We start from the raw sequence: 13,415 nt of genomic DNA, 5'->3' as shown, positions 1-13,415 counted from the left end.
GGGCATGCCCTCCCCCATGTACTCCTTCAGCTGAGCCCGCACTTTAGGGGCATGCCACATATCAACATTGTCCATTGCGGGACGTGTGGCGCAGACACTACAACAGAGACACACACATTAGTTACTTCCTTTGCAAGGCCTGAACTTAACCACACCCAGATCCATGTGTGGAGGAGCCACACACCTATGCTGTACTTTTGTACGTCTGTCCACTCCGCTTAAGCTCACAGGGAGGTACAACACAGCTACATATCCCTGGTCTACCCCACTGCCTGCAGTGACATGGTTGCACCCACTGTACACAGCACAATGTAATGTGGTACGGCCTGGGGCCCCATGCATACATAATGACCACATGGACACACTGAGTGAGTTTGTGGAACTGGCTACTGGTACGTGCACCCGGCCCATTTTATTGCCAGGGTCACATGTCCAGTGACGCCTGTGCTGGATGGGTGTTGGGTAGTGTAAGGCTTGGTGCTGGCAACAACCACAACAGTGATCAGACAATCAGCAGTACAAGGTTCAAACAGCAAGGGTCCCTGACTTGAGCAGCACAGAGTTAGTGGCCCCGGATGCACTGCGGCTCACACAGGCACAGCGCCACAGGCGGTGACTTGCGGTGCACTGAGGTAGGGCCACGCGAGCTGAGCGGATTCTCGTCGATGTCCACGGTGAATGTCGTGGAGGGTTGTGGGGGACAGTGGAAGGGGTCCTTCCAGGGCATGATGCAGAGGGCAGAAGCAAGCAGAAACAGGCAAATGGCGGAGTTGAATGCTACAGACTCATCTTTACCACCATGTCAGTATCAGCTACATGATGATGAAGACAACCCCCAGCCCATGGACTCAGATGCCACCAAAGTTCAATCAGAGAGTGTCCATGAATTTCGGGGCACATACTTAGTGGCACCAGAGCTGAAAGGGGATGCAGTCTGTGATGAGGCCTGTACAATGACATGAAGTGTGCCAATAAGAGAGCAAGACTCAGTTCAAATTGTGTGACCTACTCCACCGCAGTGTGTGCCGGAGGCAGAGGTCAGCAGTGGCCCACAGCCACATGCCGTAGGCCTGCGATGCACAGTTAGTGGCACCAGTGCAGTTGTTGGTAGTGTCCCATCACCTCCGTAACGGAGAGCCTTTTTTCCGCCGGACTGAAGCGCGTCTTCCTCTTACTCCTCTCCTTGCGTACTGTGACATGAACACTGCCAGGAAGAAATCAAGACTCAGTTCCAAATATGTGACCTAGTTGACCGCAGTGTAGGCCAGAAGCAGCAGTCAGCGTGGGTTAACTGATGTCCAGCCATCTCCTCCTGGATCTCTAACACACGACGTTGGAATGTCATGTGGAGAAGATTTGTAGCTGACTGAGGTAGTGGCACCAGAGCTGAGCGGGTGTGTGTAGCCTGCGATGATGCCTTGTCCTGCCCGATACGGACTGCATTGAATTGGTGTGAGACCTACAGGACCGCAAATGTAGGCTGAAGGCCGAAGTCAGCCAGGGCCCACAGACAAGTGTGGTTGGAATGCTATACACGGAGTTGGTGGCACCACATTGAAGGGAGTATAGTGATATGAACTCTGCCATACAATTAGTACTCTGCCATAGTGTAATCAAGACTCAGTTCCAAATGTTTGACCTACTAGTCCGCTGTGTCAGCCAATGGAGTACGTCAATGAGAAAGGAGTACTGGGGGCCTGTGTTGCGGAGGCCGTGATGGTCTGAGGAGGCTGCCAAGGCCGGGGGCCTCGGCCTTGGAGCTTGCAGTGGCACGTGGTGGGCCTTCTTTGACACATGCTGGTGTCGGCAGGTGAGCAGTGACGCCTGGATGCACAGGAGAGGGCATGATGGCTTCAGGTACCAGCGGCCCTGGGTGCAGGAGGCGAACAGGATTGCAGGCACCACCGTTCACGGCGGCAGCCTCGTGGTGAGGTGAGAGGCTTAGCCCTGGCAGGGACAGTGGCCATTCCCGAAGAGGACCACGCCCAGGGCTACGTGCTTTTTATTCACACCCCTACGCTACTCTGGCGTTCGCCGGGCCAGCCCACTTCGCACACGCTTACAGGGGGGACATAACAAGCTACATTTCTGTGATCTTCCCCACTAGCTAGGGTGACATGGTTGCGGCCACTGTCCACTACACTCCATACACCAGCGGTGTATGTTGACTTGGATATGTGTGTGATCTGCATACTGCAGTCTGTCCAGCACATCCACGCCACACTTGGGATTGTGTACATTCTCATTCATGGGTCACTTGCCTCCTTTGCACATGCCTGGTTCCCACCTCTCCCCACATTCTGATAATGTGTGGCTGAGGTGCCATGCCGTTGATGGCTTGTGTACATGGATGGGCCAGGTTCCCACAGTAAGTTGTGCTGTATGTCTGGTGGGTGGGCATGTTGTTTGGCATGTCGTATGTGACTTTGTGATGTGTGCATTCCCAAAGTTGTAAATTGCATGATTGTGTATTTGAGGTGTGTGGTGTGTTCGTTTGGTACTTACCAACGAGCAGTGCATTTCCGTAGGGAGCGCTGGTTGATGATGGACTGTCGGAAGATGTATGAATCAAGCACACTGCCTCGGTAGTTGGCGACGATATTGGTGAAGAGTGCCTGGTGGTCCACCATTGCCTGCACTTTGATGGAATGCGTGTGCTTTCTGTTGTGGTAATTGTGTGCAGTGTCAACAGGGGGCACAAGTAGGACATGTGTGCAGTCAATTGCCCCAACATGTGCGGGAAGCCAGCTATGGCGTAGAAGCCTTGCTTGGTCTCAGCTGTGTGGGGGAAGTATAGGTACTGGGGTACCAAGCTGATGATGGCATCCAGGACAGGTTTGAGGAACTTTGATGGGCTGGGTGTGAGACTCCTCCGACTCTGACGGTTGTTGGTTGGAAGGTACCAGAGGCCAACAAGTGCAGCACAGCCAGCAGCTTTGTCTGAGGTGGGATGTTGGTTGTCTGCTGTGTTGGTACCGTCAGCCTGTGGGCAATGATTTTCAGGATGCGGAGGATGGTTGTCCTTTTGAGCCTCAGTGGGCAATGACATACTCTGGTGTTAAGTCTGTGAGACTGGTGCGTTGTATGAAGATCCGCTTTCTGTGTCTGCGCAGCCTCTGTGGTGGTCCGGGGGGGGGGGGGCGGGGGAGGTGGCGGGCCTGGGGTGGTGGCGGTGGGTGTTGTGGCCCTGTTGGGGCTCCGAGCTGCATAATCAGTAGCTCCATGGCTTCTGTTTGTATTCAGGTGTGGCTCTGGGCTGGGCCCCATTTTCTGGTGCAGCCTGTCGTCTGACTTTACACCAGGTCAGAGCAGGTGTTAATTTCCTGCTGCCAACGCGCCTTATCACCTGTTTTGTGATCTTATCGCCGATCTGGCTGGTCCTTGAGAATGTTGCGGAGTGGTGTTGTTGCGGCTTTTGGCACGGGAACGCCTACTCTGCATCTCATTAGCGATAGTTGCCGGGCTCATCGGTGACGATGTTTTCTGCGGCTGCTATCGCAGGTAAACTGGTGATATGGGCTGTTATCACCAGCTTGTGAATGGGGTGATAGTTTTGTCGCCACTTTGGCTGAGATAAAGTGCTGTTAACTCGGCGATAAATCCTTGAGAATATGCCCCAATAAGTTATGTCATCAGCACCAACATAAGAAATCAACTACATCAGAACCTCTCTACCACTTAGCTCAATAAAGGCTAAAGCGTAATAAGTAATAACAATATTTTCAAGAAAATTCATACTTACCTTATCTTTGTTTGGCTCACATATTTAAAGTACATTGTCTGGTGGCATGCACAACCTTCTAAAGGTTCTAAAAATACACATATTTCTGAATGGGCTGTATGGCATACACCACTAGAATAACCCATACAAACATACTGCAACTTGAACCATTTGTGATAGATTCACCCATACATTATATATTCTTCAACATTGTATAATGTTTTAGAATATTCACTGAACTGCTGGAAATAAATATTACCACCTTATAAATGATCAGTCTTTGTTGATATTGTCAATAGCACTACATGAGAACTTTTTAATGTCAGCATATGCACCAAAATCCACATGTAATTAATATATTGTAACAAGAGACTTCGGTTTTTAACACATATTTTGTCAACAGGACTTTGATTTAAGTTACATCCTATTTGAACATAGGGCTGCAACTTACACTGTACCGCTCAGTCTCTGCCTTGTTTAAATGAAGTAGTGTTTGCACTTAAAATGTTACTGGTACTTAAACTGGGAACCATCTACGTTTAACCATACTGAATCAGACATGTTTCCAGTACCACATTATTTCCATTTCGTACATGCATTCTTATACATGTACATGAAATCAATCTATGCTGTGTTGTGGACAGTTTACAGCCTACTTTGTTTTCTAAAACAATCCTGTGGTTTATGGAGTCATTTGAGGAGTAGTAGCTTGGATGATGTCATCAGTGATGTTATCAGTGATGTCATGATATTTTTATTTTTTAAACAGACTTTATTAAGTTTTCAAGTTGCTCACAAACATGGATTTCCAGATACATTTCTAATACATAAAAAACGCCATCCAAAAATCAGTGGTCAGGATGTCATTTGAGACGTCATCAGTGATGTCATCTATTATGTCATTTAACAAGTCATGAGTGATGTAATATGAGCGCCCTAAGCAGTGCATGGTGATGGTGCAAGTTAGAATTAGTAATTTCAGTGTTTTTTGGTTTTGAAACTCACTTTAACACTTAACTATAAAATCACTTTAACCTTTTTTTCATTGAATTTCTGGGGACTGGTATAAAGTAAGAAAAGATGATATTACCACACTTAACTATAACGTCTCTTTAACATTGCTTTTTTCCAGTGAATGTCTGGGCTTTTTTAAATCAAATTTAGCCAATGTCCCCATTGTGCACTGCCTTCAGCAATGTGCATCGGGAGGTTGGCCTAGTCATAGCCCTGCAGGTGTGTAACCCACCACACCCTGCCCATCATGTTCAGCTTTCTATCCCTGCCACCTTACCTTCTGTCCACCATTCTTTATGTGTGTTCCCTGACTCCCTTTCTCTGTTCTGTTATTCTGCCACTTTTCTGCCACTGTCCCGTTACTGCCCTGCCCCTGCTGCCCCCTATCCTCTGTTTTCTGTGTGAATGCCCCTGCCCCCTCTCTCCTTGTCTGTTGTGCTGGCACAGCCCCTGTGCTGCCACTTCCTTCTGTTGCTGCACCTCTCCTCTTTTCCCTATCCTCCAAGTGTGCGCCCCTGCCCTGTCCCTTCATGGTTTGTTTTGCTGCCACTGCCCTGCACTGCTGTCCTTGCACACCTCTACCCAGCCTCCTTGTTCTTGGTGTGTGTGTGCCCCTGTCCTCTCTCTCCCTGGTTCATTGTGCTTCCACTGCCAAGGCCTCTGTCCTTACCCCGCCCCCTCATGTTCTCCGTGTCTGTGCTCCTGCCCCTTCCCTTCCTGGTCCATTGTGCTGCTACTGACCCAACCGCTTGCCACTATCGTCTGTTGCTCTTCCTGCCCCTAACATTCTCACTGCCCCCCTTTCGCCATGTTTGTGTCCCGGCCCCTCCTGCCCTGCTCTGTTTTGATGCCACTGCTCGTCACTGCTGCTCCTTCCCCCTCCTCGTCTCCTTATCAGTGCTCCTACTCCCTCCATCCCCTGTCTGTTGTATTGCCACTGCCCTTGAGCCATTGTTGCCCCTCCCGCTTCCCTTTGTACCCTGGTTCCCATTCCCTGGTTTGTTGTCCTGCTGCTGCCTTCCATTGCTGCCCCTCACACTTCACCCTGGGACCCTGTTCTCTGTCTGCATGCCCCCCCCCTCGCTGGTCCCCCCTCGCTGGTATGTCATACTACCACTACCCCTGAGCTACAGTTGCCCTCTGTTGCTGCCTTTGCCTATGCCCCTCCCCCTTCCCCACTGGTCCTCCATTCTGTGTGTGTGTACCCCTGCTCCCTTCCTCCCCCCTCCCTGGTCCATTGTACTTCTACTGCCCCAGTGCTGCTACTGCCCAGTATGACTGCCAGTGCTTTAAATGGGCCGGTACCCACCGGTACTGAGTACCGGCACTTTTCAGTTTTCTCCCCCTGAGTACCGGAACTTATTATCGGGCAAAGAGAGTACCAGTACTCCATGAAGCAGCAGGGCTCAGGCCCTGAAGTACGGGTACGTGCAACAGATGGTGCGTGTTGATGTGCTGCTCTGGTTGGCAACAGCCTGTGTATTTCTGTGTATTCCTGCAGTATTAGGTTCTCATCAGGCGCCCAAGCCCATTGGGATCAAAGGGCTTCAGACCCCCCCACCCTCCCCCGTCGTGTGTGGCAGCCCGGGATGAGACAGCTTCCTGGGCGCGCACACAGCCCCACCCAAGTACTTCACAGGTCTTTAACCGCATGCGTGCGGGCAGAATTCCGCTCGTACGCGGAGATATGCGAAACCGCACTTTACGTGACGAGCTGGGCTCGTCATCAGCGTACCAGGAGGCTACCTCATGACGAGCCCAGCTCGTCATCAGCGTGGAAGGGGTTAAAAGACCAATTGCTTTATAATGAGTCTTTGTTGTTTCTCACCCCTTCTTAGAGCCCCTGCATCTCCACTGCTGCCTATTGCTGGAAGAATTAGCCCCTGAAATGTAACTCTAGTTGCGCCTCTGGTTCTTATTGGCTTCGCAACAAGAATCGGGATATGGTCAGAGGTGCCGAGAGTGGAACTGAAGAACCAGGGTCGAATCCCGACGTCCGCTCACCATCCTGTGGTTCTGAACATAACCAGGGGTCTTAAGAAAGTAAGCTTTATTGCAGATGTTCTGATTGAATGTAAATCGCTTAAATGCCCATGGCCCAAATTCGCTCAATATCAAACTGCCAAAGATTAGGCTCTGTACATATGACATACAAGCTGTTGCTTGCATGTCTCTTATGTAAGGAGGCAGTTTAATTTTGCGTGAATTTGGCCCATGGGCATTTAAGCGCTTTACATGACAATCAGAGCATTTGCATTAAAGCTTAAATACGTGGCTATTATTAAATTCCTGGCTCACAGACACGCCCCTAAATACCTACCCAGTCTAATTAGTGAGTACCGGCACTTCTAATTTCCCATTTAAAGCACAGATTACTGCCTTTAGCCATCTCCTCTCCCCCATCCATTCTCCGTGTGCATGCCCATGCCCCCCTCCCTCCTGGTTCCTTATGCTGCCACTGCGTGTATCAGAACCTCACACATCCCGGGGGCGTGGCTTGGATGGCAACGCAGGCGGTTGCCTAAGTTCGAGAGCTCCGTGACCCCGGGGAAAGAACTGCGAAAAGGAACGGCGAAAAGATCTACAACTACCACTTTGTGGATGTAAGAGGTGTAGGAGCATAAGGAGCAGCCGGAGAGGAAGCGCGGAGGAGCGGAACACTTGTAGGAGACAGAAAACAAGCCGATCCCCTCAGGGCAGTGAGCAGAAGGGGGGCGGAGCAGTAAGAAGGACGAAGCTCCCTGATCAGTCCGCAGCTGTCACTGATCGAGCCCGGCACAAGGAGGAACGCCGAGCAACAGCGAAGCCAAGACAAGCAGGGCTATACGGAAGGCAAGCCAAGTGCAAGTAAGGAGCCGGAGCACAACGGAGAAGAAACGGAACTGAAAGCTGACCCCGCAGCGGCCATCTTGCGCACTCCGCCGCTGGGCAGCAGGGAGAAGCGTGTGCGGTGAGCCCCACAGCAGCCGACTGCGAACACGGCGGCGAACAGAAGTAAGTCCGCTTCACCCCCGCAGACAAAAAAAAAAAAAAAAAAAAAAGAAAAGCGCAGCTGAGGCAGGAGGTGAAAGGGGATTATCCGGAGCAGGGCAGAATATACGGCGGCCATCTTAGTGGGGGCACAATAACAGCCAGCATTCCGCCAAGCCAATCGACCACAACACGTCGCCCTCGCCCGGCCCCAACAACTCCGGCGCATAGAAGACAAAGGGCATAAGTAGAAGCGGTGAAGAAACAAGGAACTGGGGGCCCAAGAGCAAGCACCGTCCTGCCTAGTAAGGGGGATATCGGTGGCGGCCATCTTAGAGGGGAGGAACGACCGCCCAACAACAGAGCAGGCAAACAGGGCAGCCATCTCAGAAGGGGACCCCACCGTACCCGGCGACATATACCGAATAGGCAATACGTAGCGACGTAGAGAGGGGCAGACGGAAGTAAGAAGCAGCCAGCTGGCAGCATTACCCCTAACCGAACAAAGAGGAAGCGCAGACCTGCTGGGGAGGAGCAGACAGCTGGGGCGGCCATCTTAAAGGGGAGAACAAATACCCTACCCCACGAACAGCGGGAGCAGAGCGGCAGAAGAGCGGGAAGCAAGAGCACAACACCGCCAGTAAACAAAGTAGCGGCACAGGCCACTCAGGTCTGTAGGGCTGCACAGAGAGAAGGCAAGGCACAGTCAAGTGCGAGCAAACCCAACGGTAAACCCGCAGGCAGGCAAACAGTCAGTCCTGCGTAGGACACGTACCCTGACCTGCACCAATACACAAGAGCAACTGCCAGCAGCGTCACACAAAGGGGATACTAGACGTCCAAGCACAGAGCCCTGGCGTCCGGGAAAACCAGGACAAGGACCATAAGGTGGCCAAGCAGGTTTACCTTCGGAGCCACTAAGGCAGACAAAGACTCGATCGACACAAGAAACAGCCTATCACAAGAGACACAACAGGCAGGCCAGCAAAAGCAAGACAGCAGGTCAATATACCAAGGAAGAAGAGGTTTCGACAGAATGTCAAACAGCGACATAAAAAAAATCAGGAAAGATCTGGACTCACCTGTGAAACTGAAAGGCTTGCAAAACACGGAGCCAGCAATGGACCTGCTCTTAAAAAAAATAACCGAATCAAACGACCTCGCCAAAGCGACCAGGAAATCCATGGACAATGTGCAGCTAGAGCTCACAGCCATACGGGCGGATCAGAACAAGATAACAAGCAGAGTAGGGGAAGCTGAAAGAAGAATCAGCGACATAGAAGACAAATCTAACATCATGGACAAGGATGTACGATATATCTCAAAAATCTCCAGTAATATGCAAAGGCTGCTTGCGGAACAGGAAGACAAGAACCGCAAAGGCAACATCAGGATCCTGGGAGTACCAGAGGAGGAGGAAGAGGAGGCAGGCTCCTGCACAGCACTGCTTGAGGCACTGATACCTAAAATAACTGGTCTAAACTTTGAAAGAACCTTCGAGATCGACAAGGCCTACAGAGTGCCGGCCATAAGACAACAGCACATGAAGGGGCCTAGAACAATCATATGCAAACCCCTGAGAGCAAACCACACAGATGCGATTTTTGCCTTCGCGCGAAAGGGCCAAACACTCAGCTGGAAAGGCAAGAAAATAATCATAACCCAAGACCTCTCTAAAGGCACAGTGGAAGCAAGGAAAGGCTTCCTGGCACTGAAAGACAACCTGAAGAAAGCCGGGATAACAGGCACCTTTGCGGGACCGGCCAAGATGAGAATAACAGACAAGAGTGGAACACGCCTGTTCGAGGATCCGGCAGAGCTACGAAGGTACCTGCAAGAGCCGGCCCAGGAAGAGATGGAGCACAACTGCCCAGGCACAGCAAAGAGAAGGGCGTCATCGGACGGCTCGGACACAGGAGAAAACGCTGCAGCAGGCCGAAGATAGAACGACCCGATCAGCAGATCACAAAGGAACTTTCCTACCTCGCAAGACAACACCTACCTCATCGGAAGAAGGAACAACCTCAACAATGGGAACATAGGAACCTTGGACACTTCAAGATCACAGAACTTTCCTACCTTGCAAGACAACACCGATCTCATCGGAAGAAGGACACTCGAAGACCATATCCTTTGTCTAAAATGCGCAGCACGGGAGGGAGGCAGAGATGGTCTTTTCTTTGCTTTAATACACCCGGGGGGGCGGAGGGCGGGAACCGTTGCTGTCGCACGTTTACAGTACGTTGACAGGGGGGAGGGGGGCGAGAGGGCCGGGGGGGAGGCCATGTAGCACGGACAATCTTAGCCTGGTGGAACCACTCATTTTCTTTTCTCTTCTTTCCTATATCCACACATACCCCCTCATCCCATCCCACATCCCAGGGGGCACCAATGACTGGTGGCGGTTAGCAAACAAGCAAAGAACAAAGAGAAGCAACACAGATCCCTCTCTAAGGTACAGCGATAGAACTATCACACCATGACTACACTTGACACTAAGGGCCAAGCGCAGATAGCCTCGGACATAAAAATAGTGTCACTTAACGTCAAGGGCCTCAACCACCCCGTCAAGCGACGGAAAACACTAGACTACCTAAACAGACTGAAGGCTGATGTATACGTCCTCCAAGAAACTAGAGTGTCCTTAGAAGACGCTAACAGGCTTAAAGCCAACTGGATAAGCAAGGTATTATGCTCACCTGCAGTCAACAAAAAGGGAGGAGTCATCACCATAATCAGTAAGAAAGGGAAGTTCCAGGTTCACAACAATGTCGCAGACACTAAAGGGAGAAGGCTGCTTACATCCATCAAAAGAGGCGACGAAACAATACACATAGCAAACATCTACGGGCCAAACGCGGTGGACAAAAAATTCTGGGAGGACATAGAGAGCGAACTAAGCAGGATCCCACTGGGCGAACTACTAATCACGGCAGGAGACATGAACCAGGCGATGGATAATGCCATAGACAGACATCCACACAGACCCAGCCACACCTCACAAGAACAGAACACACTCAAAAACCTATGCACCAAACTCGCACTAGCGGACCCGTGGAGGCTACAAAACCCTAGCGCCAGAGAATACACCTTCTACTCGAACCCCCACAACTCATACAGCAGGATAGACTACATACTCATGTCCGACACACACACACACCTGACAGACACAACTGAAATAGGACCCATAACAGTCTCGGACCATGCACACATATCCCTCTCCCTAAGTGGCAAACACATCGAAACACCAAGTAGAAGGTGGCGCCTCAACAGTGACATACTCGAGAACCCCGCCAACATTACCGAAATAGAGGTAGCGATCAAAGAATATCTCCAGTATAACGACACAGTAGACACAGAGGCAGCAACACTATGGGACGCGCTTAAAGCAACAATAAGAGGGAAACTCCTGAGTATTAAAGCACGCATGAACAGGGGCAGGAACAAAAAAATTAAAGAGCTGGAGGAGCAGATTAAGGAGTTAGAAAGGAATCACACAGCTAACTTAATGGACAGGAATACACTCACAACACTAACAAAGAAAAAATACGAGCTAAACAGAATCCTAAGTGAGAGAGCCTCCACATGGATCAACAAATATAAATCCATAAACTTATGCTCGGCCAATAAAGCAGGGAAAGCCTTGGCAGGGTACCTGAAAGCCAAGCAAAGGCAGCACTCAGTCGCGGCAATCACAGACGCAGATAACAAGACACACACAGCGAATAAACATATCCTCGAAACATTCAGGAAGTTCTACAAAGACCTATACACCGCGGACACATCGCTAGAGGCAGACGGCGGGGCAAGCCTGCTAGAGAAGCTCGATTTACCCAGAATAAGCGACGAACAAAGAGAGGCCCTAGATCAAAACATAACCAAAGCGGAAGTAGGGATGGCCATAGACTCACTAAAACCAAACAAGGCCCCAGGACCGGACGGCTTCACAGCCACCTTCTATAAACAATTCCAACCGTTACTCAAAGACACGCTTGTCAGAGTATTCCAAGCGTGTGCGGAAAAAGGCAATATGACAGACTCAATGGCAGAGGCAAACATTATTGTTATCCCCAAAGAAGGGAAAGACCCCCAGTTCCCACACAACTACAGGCCAATTTCCTTAATTAACGTGGACTGCAAAATCTACGCTAAAATCATGGCAGCGAGACTACATGCACAACTCCCCTCTCTCATACACAAACCTCAGGTGGGCTACCTGGAAAATAGACTCTCGCAAGATAACACCAGACTGCTATGCCATTTAATTAACCGCACGGCCAACAGCGCGGAAAAGGCTGTCATGATCGCATTGGATGCAGAAAAAGCCTTCGATAGAGTCTCATGGCCCTTCCTTAACCAATGCATGCTCAAGTTTGGACTTGGCGAGAAGTACAGGGGCATGGTCATGTCCCTGTACAAAAATCCCCGGGCTCGAGTGGTGGTAAACGCAGCTACATCGGATACACTCACACTAGGCAGAGGGACAAGGCAGGGCTGCCCCCTCTCACCGGGGTTATTCCTGCTGGCCCTAGAACCACTCCTCCACATGATTAGGTCAAACCCCCGGATCACGGGGGTGCAGATAGAAGGTCAAGCATTCAAGCTAGCTGCATACGCGGATGACATTCTGATCACCACAAACAACCCACAAGAGTCAATTGAGGCACTTGTGCAAACAATAGAGGAGTATGCACATGTCTCAGGCTACAAACTCAATAGGGAGAAATCCGAATGCAAACCTATGAACTGCCACACCACCAAAGCTGTCCTGGGCACGTCCGGCCTGGCATGGCAAACGAAACCCCTGAAATACCTAGGCCTCCTCTTCGGAAGGGACCTAAGATCAACACTAGACCACAATGAGGAGGCGATGTTAAAAAAAATTAAGTCCAAGCTAGACACGTGGGGCCCCAAATTCATAAGCTGGTGGGGAAGAATTGAGACAATAAAGATGATGGTCACCCCCATGCTAAACTACCTGCTCTCCATGCTGCCTCTCACACTCACAACCGATTTCCACAAACACATAGACAAAAGCATCAACATGTTCCTCTGGGGAGGTAAAAAACCAAGAATCAGCTTAGCGAAACTCAGACTCAAAAAAGAACAGGGCGGACTGAAGCTCACAAACTACAAGGCCTTCCAAACGGCATGCCTTGCCAAACATGGAATACACTGGATAGCCCCCACACCAGAATACATGCCGGTATGGCTGGATCTGGAAAGGGGTATTCTAGGAGGCACAGACCCAATTATGGCTCTCACGGCGCACAATCACCCAGAGGCCAAAAACGCAATTATCCGCAACACAAAGACAGCGCTGCTGAGAGTAGACAAGGAAATGGCAGTAAGTATCAAAGGCACCAAATGGGAGTCACTGTGGCACAATACCAAAGTCACATACAAGGGAAAAACACTAGACAGCAAGGAATGGTATAGCAGAGGCATCACAACGCCGTCACAACTAGAAGCAGGGAACAACCCACTCACCTACAAGGCACTACAGCAGACAACCTCCCTACCAGACAAGGAGTTCTACGAATTCCTAAAAATCAAAGCAGCAATCACCAAAGCAAGCCTCTCGAAACTTAAACCCACCATCATACAGTACGCACAAAACTTAAACAAGACAGGCCACCAAACAGCGCAAATTTACAAGTTAATCATACCACGCACCACAACTCTAAACAATAAGACACTGGCCTTTTGG

This window comes from Lissotriton helveticus, chromosome 2_1 (genome assembly GCF_964261635.1).
Source record: "Lissotriton helveticus chromosome 2_1, aLisHel1.1, whole genome shotgun sequence".
Classification (NCBI taxonomy): domain Eukaryota; kingdom Metazoa; phylum Chordata; class Amphibia; order Caudata; family Salamandridae; genus Lissotriton; species Lissotriton helveticus.
The sequence above is the reverse complement of the archived record's forward strand: the minus strand, read 5'-3'. Positions refer to the sequence as shown.